Consider the following 15,200-nt stretch of genomic DNA (forward strand, 5'->3'; position numbering starts at 1 on the left):
AAGGTTTCTCAGAATCAACCATTTCCTGACTTCTGAATCTTTTTCAAGATTAGTTCTGAAATAAATTGATACCTTGACTCAAACTCTGGCCCCTAAATCCTTCTCTGTTTGGTTATTTTTAATATCAGAAAAAATGAATCATGCTTACTAGTGAGCTTTCAGGTGTATTTTTCTGATATGAAAGCCCAGATTGAAATATTGGTAGCACCTTTTTTTTTTTTTCCTATAAGCAAATATTAAATCGATGTCTCACGCTTTTGTAACAACTGACAGTTCTTCATCAGTAGGATTTTCTTTCACTTGCCTAAAACTACTCAATCCTCGTCTGATTATCATACTTCGCTCAACTGCTTCCCTGGGGAGAAACAGCAGCTCAGAACTTCAAGGCTCAACCTTCAATTGTATGTATGTATAGCTTTATTAAAGAATGTCTTCTCGTGGGAAAAGACATGACACCGCTAAGTGCGGTGGCCCAGAAGGTGAGGTGCTAGGCTTGTCAATTGGAAGGTTGGCAGTTCAAGACCCAAACACCACATGACGGGGTGAGCTCCTGTTTTTGTCCCAGCTCCTGCCAACCTAGCAGTTGGAAAGGATGCAAATGTACCATATTTTTGGGAGTATAAGATGCTCCAGTGTATAAGGCACACCTTAGTTTTTGGGGTGGAAAATAAGAAGAAAAAATTATGCCTCTGCCTACCAGTATCCATCGGTATTCATCTGGGTAGTGTCCTGTCAGTGTGTGAGAGTTGAGGGCTGTTTGGAAACTGAAACAGTATTTGCTGTGTGAGCAACAAGGAGATGGCAAGGAGCCTGGGCGTGGCTTAGCTCAAGTGTTCTGTACTAAAGCTGCATGCTGCTCTGAAACTGAAACACTCTCCTCTGCTTGTGTTTTGCTTGTATTTACTACCACATTGGAAAACCTGCTTTTGGTATTGTATATTTACTTCATGTGTTATGTTATATATAAAGAGAAGTTATTGAATCCTGCTGAATCAGTTACTTGTGTGTGCTTTCTGGATGTGATTGCTGCTGCAAACTCTGACACGTCCTTGCAGCAAATAGCAAACAGCCAGGTCAGCTTCAGCATATTATTGCAGCCTGATTCAGCACAAGCAGCTGATTGGGTGGATCGGCCTCCCGGAATACCCCCAATCAGCTGTTCCAGGCTGTAGGGTTTGTCACAGATCATCACCACCACCGTGCCTCGCAATTTTGGCCTCATGGGTAGGGCTACATTCAGTGTATAAGATGCACCCAAATATTCACCCTCTTTGAGGGGGGGGGAGTGTGTCTTATATTCTCAAAAATTCATTTTTGAAAAATAGTTTGGTGGAAACTGTTCCGTGTACTTTGGCATATAGCCATGCCACCACATGACCATGGAAAGAGTCTTCAGACAACACTGGCTTCCTCAGCTAGGAAACCGAGATAAACGCCGCCCCTTGGAATCAGACATGACTGGGCAGAGGAAATGTTACCTTTTGCTATGCTAAAGACTGGAAAGGCAGACCTTCGCAGCCAGAGTAAGGCAATAGTCCTAAAAATTTGCAAGTTCTACCTTTCGGCTGAAATAAGTTACTTCATTCTAGTTGATTTGAACTGGCGGTGTGTTTTTTAAAAGGCTAAAATGATTGCTGCTTTTAAAAGCTTGGCAAAAGAGATTACAGATATAAATGTATATTATAGATACAAGATCATTAGCTTTTAATAATATAGGGGAAAGTTCTCCATGCTCTGGATATAGGTTGGCCATTGACAACAAACTTCGTCTCAAGTTCAGTCTCTATGTTCTCACGCTTCAAAACTGACTTCATTCAAAAAGGAGTGATTATGATCTGGCTTACTGGTAGATTCTTTCTCCCCGCCCAAAAAATTATTATCAATATACTGGACTCTTCTAGTATATTAAATGCTTCCAATGGATCATTTAGCTAAAACAGCTCAGGAAATAATTCGAATAAAATATTCAGGAGGAATTAATTCCAAACAAAACAGTCACAGGAACAATAAGATCACACTCCTATATTTTTCTCCACAACATCCTTATCAGGTAGGCTGCTTTGAGAAAGAGTAACCACCTTCTCAAACCACGAGGTGGCTCAGTGGCTAAAATGCTGAACTTGTCGATCGAAAGGTGGGTGGGGTGAACCGGTAGCAGTGGTGACGGGAGGCTCCACCCACCCGCCCAGACGTCATCAAAAATGCTCTGCGCATGTGCAGAACCAGCACACGCTCGCAAAGCTAGCGTGCGCTCCCGCGCGCTCCCAATAGCAAACCAGTAGCGCCAGAATTTGAATCCCACTACTGGTTCAAATCCTTAGTGCCGCGTAACGAGGTAAGCTCCCGTGACTTGTCCCAGCTTCTGCCAACCTAGCAGTTCGAAAGCAAGGAAAAAATGCAAGTAGAAAAACAGGGACCACCTTTGCTGGGAAGGTAACAGTGTTCCGTGCGCCTTTGGTGTTGAGTCATGCCGGCCACATGACCACAGATACGTCTTCGGACAGCGCTGGCTCTTTGGCTTTGAAACAGAGATGAGCACCGCCCCCTAGAGTCAGGAACGACTAGCACATATGTGCAAGGGGAACCTTTACCTTTTTAACCAACCCATAGTCATTCAGTGAGGTTCAATGACCAAGGCTTGCTTAGAACCTGACCTCTCTCTGCTCTAATCCAGTAGTTTAATTACAGCAGTGAAAGAGAGCCTGGTATTTCAATATAATCTAAGAACAACAAATTTTCTGGCTATTTTGAACTTCCTAGTGCCCCGTGTATAGTGGGTAATTTCTTGTGCGTGACACTAGTCGGCAAAGCTCAACAAACAATGCAACACAGCTTCACATTTGATTTATTTGATTTATTTTATTAAATTTCTATACCGCCCTTCTCCCGAAGGACTCAGGGTGGTGAACAGCCACAAGATAAAACACATAAATACAAAAATTTAAAATAAATTAAAAACGAATTAAATAATTTGGCTGAATTTAAAATACCCCATAATTTAAAACAAATTAAAATTTACATTCAAAAAGGGGAGAAGATTTAGGCCAGGCCAGCTTGATGGAATAAAAAAGTCTTAAGCGCGCGATGGAAGGTGCGCAGATCTGGGATCCTCCGTATCTCCGGGGGGGAGCTCGTTCTAGATCATAGGTGCCCCCACAGAGAAGGCTCTCCCCCTAGGCGCCGCCAGTCGACATTGTTTGGCCGACGGCACCCGGAGGAACCCCTCTCTATGAGAGCGTACTGGTCGGTGGGAGGCTATTGGTGGTAGCAGGCGGTCCCGTAGATAACCAGGTCCTAAGCCATGGAGCGCTTTAAAGGTGATAACCGGAACCTTGAAGCGCACTTGGAAGACCACCGGGAGCCAGTGCAGCTCACGCAGGAGAGGTGTTACATGGGAACTCCACGTCGCTCCCATAACCACCCGCGCGGCCGCACTCTGCGCCAGTTGGAGCCTCCGAGTGCACCTCAAGGGGAGCCCCATGTAGAGAGCATTGCAGTAGTCCAGACGAGAGGTGACGAGGGCATGATAAGCTGAAAGTTCAACAACCTAGCCATACAGCATGCAAACTCATGTAGCTGTACAGTGTATATATATACTGTATATATATGTTTTCTCAGGTTTTTGCGGGTGTTTGTATGTAGGTCTTTGGTTATTCGGGTCTTCTCCCACGTAAAATTGGAAGTGTCTTGGCGACGTTTCTGTATATATATATATATATATATATATATATATATATACTTGCATTTGACACAGGATACGAAAAAGTATGCCTGAAAATGATATTGTTACAAATATGAACTGGTAATTTATCCAGAGCAATTTGGGGCGGCTGTTTTGTTGAGTAATGCATTTTCCAGGACATTGTGGCTTGGAATAAATAATGTCTTTTAAAAGCAAAATGCTAAATCAGAGGAGCACTTAAAGTAATATAGTACCGTACAACATGCCTTAAGTTTGTTCCAAACCCAGGACAAAGATCAAAATCTGGAGGTTATTATATTTTCAGCCCGGAACATTAAAGTTTACTACAGTATTTCAAGCTTAAAATATTCAGAAAATGTTTCTCCCGTTAGGAGAATCATATACACCACCTTAAATTCTTAGAAAGGTTTGGATATAAATGTAATTTGCAAGTAACAGAATACTTCTTGAATAATTGTCTGAGTGATTACATTAATCCTCCATAACTTGGGCGGATACCAAACACTAACCAGGTGCCAATAAATCATTATACTTCATAAAATACCAAGCAATTAACCCAAGAGTGGGTTCTAAATTTTTTTACTACCGGTTCTGTGGGCGTGGCTTATTTTGTGGGTGTGGCTTGGAGGTCATGTGACTAGGTGGGCGTGGCTAGCTGGTCAGAGACATTTCTGGAAGGTCCTCGCACTTACAACCAGTCCTCGCACTTACAACCCGACTCATTTATTTGCTTTTAACACTGATCAGCTGTAGGGCGGCCCTTTGAAGCCCCCCGGCAAGAGTTTAAACAGTTTTTTTCCCTCTAGTCATCAGCTGGGACTCAGGAGGCAGCAATAGATTGGGGGTGGGACCAAATAAAAGGTAAGAATAACGTGAGGGGGTGGGGGGGAGGGCGAGGGGGGGAGAACCGGTTCGGTGACATCATATTGTCACCGCTACCGGCTCGGCCGAACCGGACCGAACCGGGAGGAACCCACCACTGAAGTAACCTATAGCAAAACAAGAACAAAAAAGGTATTTTATGGCACACCACCCATTCAGCATAATTTATTAGATTCATACACTGCAGAAGCTTGAACTAGCATACAGCGGCACTCCCTTCTCCATTTTTCCTACAATAACCCTGAAAATTAAGTTGAGCTGGGAAAGTGATATGTCATCCAGACATTTTCATGGTTGAGAACAGACTGAAAACTGAATCACCCCAATCCTACTGCATTTTATTCACCACACCACAAATTTAAGGCAATTAATTTACATGCTTTAAAAAAAGTTTTATTTTTCACAAGAGACCCAAAGGTACTTTTTCAAGAAGCGACTGGACCAGGGGTGAAATGCTCCCGGTTCGGACCGGATCACCCGATCCGGTAGCGATGGATGCAGGTGGTTTGGAGAACTGGTAGCAAAAATCCCTGCCCTCCCACCCCCATGCCCAGCTGAGACACACAATCATCAGAGGCTTTTTTTTTTTTTTACTTTTAAAAGCATTTTTTTCTACAACCTCTTCGGCAGAAAAAATGCTTTTAAAAGTAAAAAAAAAAACCCTCTGATGATCGCGCGGCTCAGCTGGGATCATCAAAGGCTTTTAAAAGAAAAAAACCCTTTTTTTCTTTTAAACGCCTCTAACGATCAGGCAACTCAGCTTGGATCATCAGAGGCATTTAAAAGAAAAAAAGGGTTTTTTTCTTTTAAACGCCTCTGACGATCCAAGCTGAGTTGCCTGATCGTCAGAGGCATTTAAAAGAAAAAAAGTCTCTGCCGATCAGGCAACTCAGCTGGGATCGTCAGAGCCTTTTGAAAGCATGTTTTTACAACCTCTTTGCCGAAAAAATGTAGAAAAAATGGTTTTAAAAGTAAAAAAAAAAAAATTGGCCACGCCCACCCAGTCACATTTTTTTTGCTTTAATTTATATGCCGCCCTTCTCCGGAGACTCAGGGCGGCTTACAATGCGTTAAGCAATATCCTTCATACTTTTGTATATTTATACAAAGTCAGCTTATTGCCCCCACAATCTGGGTCCTCATTTTACCTACCTTTGAAAGGATGGAAGGCTGAGTCAACCTTGAGCCTGGTGGGATTTGAACTTGCAGTAATTGCAAGCAGCAGATGTTAATAACAGTGCATTCGTCCACTGTGCTACCAAGGCTCTTTTACCCCCACCACCCCCACCAAGCCACACCCACAGAACTGGTAGTAACAAATTTTAGATTTCACCACTGGACGGGACTTTCTGTTTTTTCTTTGAAGACGCTTTGAAGAAGCAGAGCTGAAGAAGCTTCTTGGATGAGAAGCGAAATGTCTTCAAAGAAAAACCAGAAAGTCCAAGTTGCCTCTTGAAAAAGCACCTTTGGCACAAACATGACCTGGATGACTGAGAATCTCCATAGACATTTGCACCAGAGAGTTAACAACAAACTGAAATCTGTAATTGGAAATCTTTCCTAGCATCTATTTTCAAGGGTGTGAAAAGACACAAAATGTAATAAACACAGGGTCACCTTAAAACGTTCCCCAACCTTGGCAACTTCAAGATAATGTGGACTTCAACTCCCAAGGTTCCCCAGCCAGCCACACTGGCTGGGGAATCCTGGAAATTGAAGTCCATATATCTTAAAGTGGCTAAGGTTGAGAAACATTTGGTGACGCTGTTTATTACACAGTGTCTGCCCTAAAAGATTGATTACATTCAAGAAATAATGCACCTAAAGCAATATATGGGACATAAAGAAGATCATCTATACCAGGGTGTCAAACTCAAGACCCGCAGGCTGGATCCGGGCCCGCAAGGTGCTTAGATCTGGCCAGGGGTGGGCTTCAAAAATTTTAGCAAGGGGTTCTCTGCCCGGTTGCTGGGTGGGCGTGGCCTAGTTGGCTTCCTGCACCGTGGGTGGGAGGGGTATTTTTGCCCTCCCCAGACTCCGGAGGCTTTCCTTGAGTCTCCAGGAGGGCAAAAACGGTCTCCCCAGGCTCCAGAGGCCCTCTGGAGGCTGGAAATGGGCCTGGTTTTTTTTTTTTTTTGCTTTAATTTATATGCCGCCCTTCTCCGGAGACTCAGGGCGGCTTACAATGCGTTAAGCAATAGCCTTCATACTTTTTAATATTTATACAAAGTCAGCTTATTGCCCCCACAATCTGGGTCCTCATTTCACCTACCTTTGAAAGGATGGAAGGCTGAGTCAATCTTGAACCTGGTGAGATTTGAACTTGCAGTAAAGGCAAGCAGCAGATGTTAATCTGTTAATAACAGTGCTTTAGTCCACTGTACTACAGGCTCTTTTCACCCTCCCCGAGCCTCTGCGCGCGGCCTGCACTTACCTGTATCCAAAATGGGCTGCGTGGGGACTCCTGGGAGGGGAGGGGTGGGGTGGGCAGGGCCAGCCAGGAGTGGGATTTGGGGGTTCTCCGAACTGCACAGAATCTTAGCTAGAGGTTCTCCCGAACCCCTGTGAACCCCCAGCAGCTCACCCCTGGATCTGAGCCATGGGGCCGCTCTGGAAACAGCAAATGACTGGCCCGTGGTGCCTCTGCCAGTGAATACGGAGCTCCTGAGCTCTGTTTTTGCTGGCAGAGGGTTGCAGGAGGCCGTTGCAGCTGAAAACGGGGCTCGGGAGCCCGTTTTTGCTGGCAGAGCGCTCGGGCCACCACAGGTGCCCCCGACACGAGTGATGTTGAGCTAGCCACACTCACCCTGGCGACACGCCTACCCACACCCCCAAGGTCAAACACAACACTGATGTAGTCCTCAATGAAATCGAGTTTGACGCCCCTGATTTATACTCACATCCATTTCTAAAAAGCCTTGGAAAGACGTGCATAACAAATGCTTGCAAATTAGGGCATAAATTCTTTAGGGTCTTAGGAGCAAATGTCTAAGTCTCATTAACTTGCTAATTCCTTGCTGGTTGGTGAGAGTTAATCTGGATGGTTGAAAATTGAAGTGAACTTTTTACTGCTGAGCTCTGATCGAAAATACACAAAGTGAGGTCCTCTACAGTAGTGGCCAAAATTGTGGAAAACTTTTGGGAAAAATGTATTTTCAAAAACTAGCTAATAACACCACTTCTTTTTTTTTTGAGTAGTACCATAAAATTATATATCAATGGAAAGATAATTTAATCAAGAATGTAATGCAATAACTTTCATGAAGGATTTGCTGTTAAAATAGCAGTTACAGTATAAAGAAGAAAAGTGAATCACCTAGAAAAAACGAGATGGACAAAAATTATCACCACGTCAGCTAACACTTAGTTGGGTAACCTTTAGCATGAATTATGGCCTTACAACGTCTTCCCATGGAGTGAACCAAGTCTTTTAGTTCTGCAGCTGTTCTAATGTGAAACCAAAATTGAATGATTGCTTCGATTAACTGGGTTTTATTGCTGGGTCACTTCTGACTAACAAGTGTCTTTAGTTGGCTCCATAGATTTTCAATTGGGTTAAGGTCTGGGCTATTCCCAGGCCATTCCAGGAGTGGAATAGGATTATCTGGAAACTCCAAAAAAAGAAAAAAAAAGTGGTATTATTAGCCATCAAACCTCAAAAATACACTTTCCCCAAAAGGTTTCCACAATTTTGGCCACTATTGTAGAAATCTCTCACGGATAAGGAGTTCCATTGCTTTGCCTGAGGTGCTCCAGGAGTCCTAGCCAGAATTGCAATCCCAAAATCTTTTGAGGACACTAGGTAGAAAGCAGTTGCGAGAGACAAGTTGTGTGTCATTCTCGCCACCTGCTCTTTCCAGTTGCCATCAAAGATACCTCAATGTCTTGTGGGTGAGTTACTAAGAAGAAAGTGTTATTTTTCTCCTTTTATCTCCCAATGAGTTGCAGCCAAGATCTGTAATTGCCTTGCTCCTAATGTTGCGTAACTGTTAGCAAGACTCAAGCCAAGCATTAATGAATTTTACCAGAACTTCATTTTTTAATGAGCATCATTAATCGTTAGTCAGGCACGTTCCAGCCCACATTTTGTGAAAGTGAAGGATTGCCAACTGTGTTGTGCTATAAAAACAGCATATTTTCCCCCAGATTTTCAGATAAAAATGCAATGATTTTTAAAATTATCTTAGGAGGAATGTGCAAGCGAGATGTTTGATTTTTCTAAATGGGCATAGCAAATGGTAGCCCATTTTGACATCTCTTTGCGACCGCGAGCCTTAAAATATCATCTTTGGGTTTAATCATCAGTGGTGAAATTCAATTGTTTTTACTACCAGTTCTGGCTTGGTAGGTGTGGTGTGGCTTGGTGGGCATGGCAGGGGAAGGATACTGCAAAACCTCCATTCCCACCCCACTCCAAGGGAAGGATAATGCAAAATCCCCATTCCCTCCCTGCTCCTGGGGGAAGGATACTGCAAAATCTCCATTCCTACCCCACTCTGGGACCAGCCAGAGGTGGTATTTACCGGTTCTCCGACCAGCCAGAGGTGGTATTTACCGGTTCTCCGAACTAGTCAAAATTTCTGCTACCGGTTCTTCAGAACCTGCTGGATTTCACCCCTGCTTCTCATTCAAGAAGCTTCTTCAGCTCTGACAGGATAGTGGGGAATGGAAGGATTTATATTCCTTGCAGACAGCTGGTCATTTGCATCCTGTTAGAGGGTCATTGAAGCACTTGGAGAAAACATCTTCAAAAGAACAAAAAACAAGAAAGTTCAGTGGTCTCCTGAAAAAACACTTTTGGGACCACCATGACCTGGATGACTGTGAATCTCTACAGACTTTTAGCTATACAATTTGGGATGAATGGTGTGGGAGTAGGAATGGAATTCCAGAGGAAAAAATTGCAGACTATGGGAACCAGGAGCACCACTCAGGTGTCCCTGAGGTCACAGATAAACCTCCAAGTGCTTCAAGGACCCTCTGATCTGACTCGCGGGTCAGATTTACGCATTCCGTTGGCTGGATCCGGCTCTGTTTTGGCTGGCAGGGTGCTGCAGGAGGAGTCCGTCCCATCTCCCCTGCCTCCACCCAGCCAACGGAGGAGAACTACAATACCGATCCGGCCTTCGAAGAAATCCAGTTTGACACCCCTGTTCTATATTATATGCAATTCGAAGAATTAGCAATATCAGTCACTGTTTATCTGGAACACAAAGTTGGAGAAGATGACATATGTCATAAAAAAAAAATCAAGAGACTTTATTATGTTATTTGTTTTCTCCATCATGATGATGGAGCCTTGGTAGTACAGTGGTTTAATGCACCCTGTTATTAACCCTGTTATTAACATTCAGCTGCCTGCAATTACTGCAGGTTCGAATCTTACCAGGCTCAAGGTTGACTCAGCCTTCCATCCTTTCTAAGGTAGGTTAAATGAGGACCCAGTTTGTGGGGGCAATAAGCTGACTTTGTATAAATATACACAAGTATGAAGGCCATTGCTTAACGCATTGTAAGCCGCCCTGAGTCTCCGGAGAAGGGTGGCATATAAATCAAATTAAAAAAAGAAAAAAAAAGAAAATGATGTCCATATAGGACTTTTAAAAATGGTTACAAGTCACCCATCTTACTTTTAGGTACTCGCCGATCGATCCCAAATTAAAAAAAAAATGGCGTGCTATTCCGTTTCGTCTTCTGATACGAGGTTAGATACTTAAGTGGACAGACGCCTTTCTCTGCCATTGGCAGGGACCGTCTTCCTAATGGCATGAAATGGCCTTCTAATCACGACCATAAAGGAGAAAGAAGACCACGTGTAGGTGGATGGAGTGACTGGCCACCCGCCAGGACCAGCTGCGCGGAGATGGACTCAGAACTGCAACCTGTGCAGAATGAACAAAGGGACAATCAGCTCGCCTATTTGGATAATGAGAAAGATAATGAACAGAATGGCTTGTGCAGGAAGCACAACAACTTAAATGAACCAGCCAAGACAGAGCTCTCACTTTTGCCCCCACTTTTGGCATCTTCAAGGTGTGGCAAACTACAGCTCCCATCATCCTTAGCCCAATTGACTGGGATAATGGGATTTGAAGCCTGACATATAGGTAGTCCTCTGGAGTGGTGTGGTGGCCTAGAGATGAGGCTCTCGCCTCACAATCAGGAGGCTGTGAGTTCGATCCTAGGAAGAGGCAGATATTTCTCTCTTTGGGCACATTGAGAATATATCTGCTGAACAAAACTCCGCATTGGCAACAGGGAGGGCATCTGGCCATTAAAACACTTTGCTAGCTCCATTCAGCTGCCCGGACTCCACCCCGCAAGGGATTATGGGGTAATAATAATAATAATAGTAATAATAATAGTAATAATAATAATAATAATAATAATAATAATAATAATAATAATAATAATTTTATTTCTATACCGCCCTTCTCCCGAAGGACTCAGGGTGGTGTACAGCCTATTTAAAAAGAAGATGATATAGGTCCGTGATGGCGAACCTATGGCATGGGTGCCACAGGTGGCACGCGGAGCCATATTGGTGGGCACTCGAGCTCAGCTCCGGCACGCATGCGTGCGCCAGCCAGCTGATTGTTTCTGGCCTCTGGAGGGCCTTGGGGGGGGGAGGCCGTTTTTGCCCTCCCCAGGCTCCTAGAAAGGCTCTGGAGCCTGGGGAGGGCAAAAAAACGGGCCTACCGTACCCACCATGCCATCGCGTGCCAAAAGCGGGGGGGAGCATGGGGGGGCTCATAGAATTATGGATGTGGGCACACGTGCATGTGACCCCACCGCACTCCCCCCGCTTTTGGCATGTGATGGCAAAAAGGTTAGCTATCACTGATATAGGTAGTCCTCAACTTACAATCATTTGTTTAATGACTATTCAACGGCACTGAAAAAAGTGACTTATGATCGTTTTTCACGCATACGACCGTTGCAGCATCCCCACGGTCAGGTGATCAAAGTTCCGATGCTTGGCAACTGACAGGTACTTATGACAGTTGCAGCATCCTGGGGTCATGTGATCGCCTTTTGCGACCTTCTGATAAGCAAAGTCAATGGAGAAGCCAGATTCACTTAACAACCGTGTTACCAATTTAACAAGTGCAGTGATTCGCTTAACAACTTTGGCAAGAAAGGTCGTAAAATGGGGCAAAACTCACGTAACAATTGTCTGGCTTCGTAATGGAACTGTTGGGCTCAATTGTGGTTGTAAATTGAGGACTACCTGTATTATGCTGACAGACCCAAAGTCACTCAATAATCTTTGGAAATTCGGATTATTAAATTAATATTAAATAATATAAAAATTAATTTTAAATTAAAATTGAAAAATAATTTGGAAAGCCATTCTGGGAATGAGAGGCAGATGGCAGAAACCTTCATAACAAACAGGATGTAATTAGGGCAAAGAAATGATGTCGAGTTGGCCACGCCCACCCAGTCACATGACCACCTAGCCACGCCCATCCAGTCACATGACCACCTAGCCACGCTCACAAAACCTGTTGTTAAATTATTTGAATTCCCCCCCACCCCCCACCGAGCTACAAATATTTTCCTGTATTGGTAACTTCTTTGATTATAGAGAAAAACCCAAAGTCTATATATATGATTGACTGGAAAGACTTTTTACATAAAATGGAAAAATAATGCAGTTTTGATTTTGCTTTCAATGATTACGAAAAAAAACCCGGGATAATACTAAAGAGTGAGCTTTCTTTTGTAATCATAAAATAAGAAATAATTTTGTAATTGTCGTTATATTTGCTGCAAAGTAAATTGGAACCTTCCTTATTTATTTATTTATTTATTTATTTATTTATTTATTTATTTATTTATTTATTTTTAATTTGATTTATATGCCACCCTTCTCCGAAGACTCAGGGTGGCTTACAGTGCGTTAAGCAATAGCCTTCATACTTTTGTATATTTATACAAAGTCAGCTTATTGCCCCCACAAACTGGGTCCTCATTTCACCTACCTTAGAAAGGATGGAAGGCTGAGTCAACCTTGAGCCTTGGAGAGATTCGAACCTGCAGTAATTGCAGGCAGCTGGTGTTACTTAACAGTGCTTTAGTCTGCTGTGCCACCAAGCCTCCTTCGCCTTCCTTCCTTCCTTCCTTCCTTCCTTCCTTCCTTCCTTCCTTCCTTCCTCCCTCCCTCCCTCCCTCCCTCCCTCCCTCCCTCCCTCCCTCCCTATTCCTTTCTTCCTTTCCTCCTTTTTTCCTTTCTTCCTGTCTTCCTTTTACTCTTTAACAGTTTGTATTACTTTTTCTATTCTTTTAAAACTTTCATAAAAATTTGTCAAATAAAATGTTCGAAGAAGAACATCAATATTTAAACCTGGCAGTGACTTATACAGAGGATAGAAATCCAGAGTGCTATAAGAAAATATACATACATACATACATACATACATACATACATACATACATACACAGACAGACAGACAGACAGACAGACAGACACATACCTACACACACCTAAATATACATATGTAAATTTGTATAATATGTGTAAAAATATACACAAATTTACATATATAGCTTCTGAATTCTCTCCCATTAATCTCCTCATGTAAACTTCTTATGCCTATTTGTGGGCATAAAGTTTAATTGTCGTAACTGCTACAGGGCCATGGCAGTCATTCTTGCTTCTTTTGTTTTTCCTTTTCCCTCCTTGGGATCCTCTCCTCTATTGACATTTCAACTTGAATTTCTCTTGGATAAGGGACCTTTACTATGTCTTAGCTTTGCCCCCAAAGCCGCCAAATTACAAAGGCTCCTAGGGAAGCAAGTGTATCCTTACTGACTTACCACGAAACACGGAAAAGATTGTCGTAACCGTCTTACTGTTGTCAACCAAATCTTTTTTATTAGGGACAATTAATTCACTCCCTGAGCGAAGAGAAAACACACAGTAGTTTTAATTCTTCTCTGATTTAATTAGGTGCCCCCTGTAGCACTCTATACCACTGGAATATTTTTAATGAAAGGCTTTGCGATCCGCTGCGTATTGAGATGGCGTTTCTGCTTTTGCGCGGCGACTCAAATGCCAACCGGGATTAGATAAGATGAAGAAGGGCAGGGTGGTGACAGCAAATCTTTTATCAGAATCAATTATGAGAATCAATGGCCTTGCTCTGGCCTGGAATATAAGAAATACAGGGACATCAAAAGCAATCAACTTTTCCCTGGTAAAGATTTCGTTTGACCTAAATTAGCAATACAAAACATGGATTAAGTTGCCTGGTTCAAAAAGAAAGAATTACTTCTGCCAATCTGTTCTGCCCCAGCTCCGGATTTCCGAGGATATTGACACACACCAACGGTCCTTATCAAATTTATTAAGTAGCAAGAATAAACAAGACCGGCAAAGGTCGGCAACCAGCCCGAGAAAACAAGATATGATAAACCAAAATACTCAGATCATAAATACGAGTTGTTTCCAGCAAGAAAGCACTAGCTGCGTGCGACTTAAATAGGCTAAGGGAGTGTCCAATTATCCTCAAGCCCTACTCTCGAGGAGACCTCCTCCTCCTCCTGAATAGCCACTCCTGCCTTTTGGCAGCCCTGCGTGCTCGAGCATTGAGGAGAGGCTCCTCCACTTCGCTCTCTCCACTTGAAGGAGCCTCTGGAGGTTCTGAAGGCCCTGGTTGAGTCTCTGCCTCTGGCACCACATCCTCTTCAGCCTCCTCGCTGTCCGACACGAGCACTGGCTGCGCAGGCTGCTGGCGCGACACCACACCAGCCTCCTCTTCGTCGGGATCAGCCATGATCCGCGCAGGCCACTGACGGGCCACAATACAATCAGAAGCAATACGCTTTTACTAAGGCTTTGTTCTGGACTTATATGCACCTTTTCCAAAACCGATATCTCTTTGGCACAACAGCAGTCATTCTTCAGTTAAGATTTCTAGGCGAGGCAAGAATTCACACAACATGAAGAATCTTATAAAATACTTCTTGAGATGGGAGCGAAACTCCTCAAATAGAGGATTGTCTGCTGGAAAGCGAAGCGTATTTTGTTTCCTTGTGTTTGATTAAGGTCTAGAATTCTAAACTCTAGAATTTTCTTGTGTTTGATTAAGCTCTAGAATCTCTCATGGAGAATCTAAGAAGAATCTAAGTAGCTAAGACTTAAGTGAGAGTGGTATAACCCAGGGGTGAAATGTAAAATCTGTTACTACTGGTTCTGTGGGCGTGGCTTGGTGGGGGGGAGTTAATGTGACTGGGTGGGCGTGGCCAACTTTTTTTTTAAAAAAAAAATTCAAAGTATTTTTTCTAATGCTTTGAAAAGCCTCTCTGCTGATCAGGAACTCAGCTGGGATCGTCAGAGAGGCTTTTTAAAAAATGCCTCTCTGCCATCAGGGAACTCAGCTGGGATCGTCAGAGACTTTTCAAAGCATTTTTTAAACCACCTCTTTGGCCAAGAGGTTGCAGAAAAAAATGCTTTGAAAAGCCTCTGACGATCCCAGCTGAGCTGCGCGATCATCAGAGGCTTTTTTTTTAACTTTTAAAAGCATTTTTTCATCGGAAGAGTTCGTAGAAAAAACCTATCGGAGAACCGGTAGCAAAAATCCCTCCCCCCCCCACCATGCCCAGCTGA

The 15,200-nt window shown here is 43.3% G+C and overlaps 1 long non-coding RNA gene across 1 annotated transcript; it reads right to left on the minus strand.

Annotated features, from left to right (window-relative positions):
• Positions 1-13,440: 13,440 nt before the first annotated feature.
• Positions 13,441-14,053, minus strand: LOC148112767 (uncharacterized). Its single transcript, XR_015728708.1, has 2 exons — positions 13,864-14,053; positions 13,441-13,739 (listed from the first exon to the last, which is right to left on the minus strand). It is a non-coding gene; the product is annotated as an uncharacterized LOC148112767 (long non-coding RNA).
• Positions 14,054-15,200: the final 1,147 nt, after the last annotated feature.

This window comes from Pantherophis guttatus, chromosome 7, assembly GCF_059756535.1.
Source record: "Pantherophis guttatus breed Tessera chromosome 7, ASM5975653v1, whole genome shotgun sequence".
Taxonomy (NCBI): Eukaryota; Metazoa; Chordata; class Lepidosauria; order Squamata; family Colubridae; genus Pantherophis; species Pantherophis guttatus.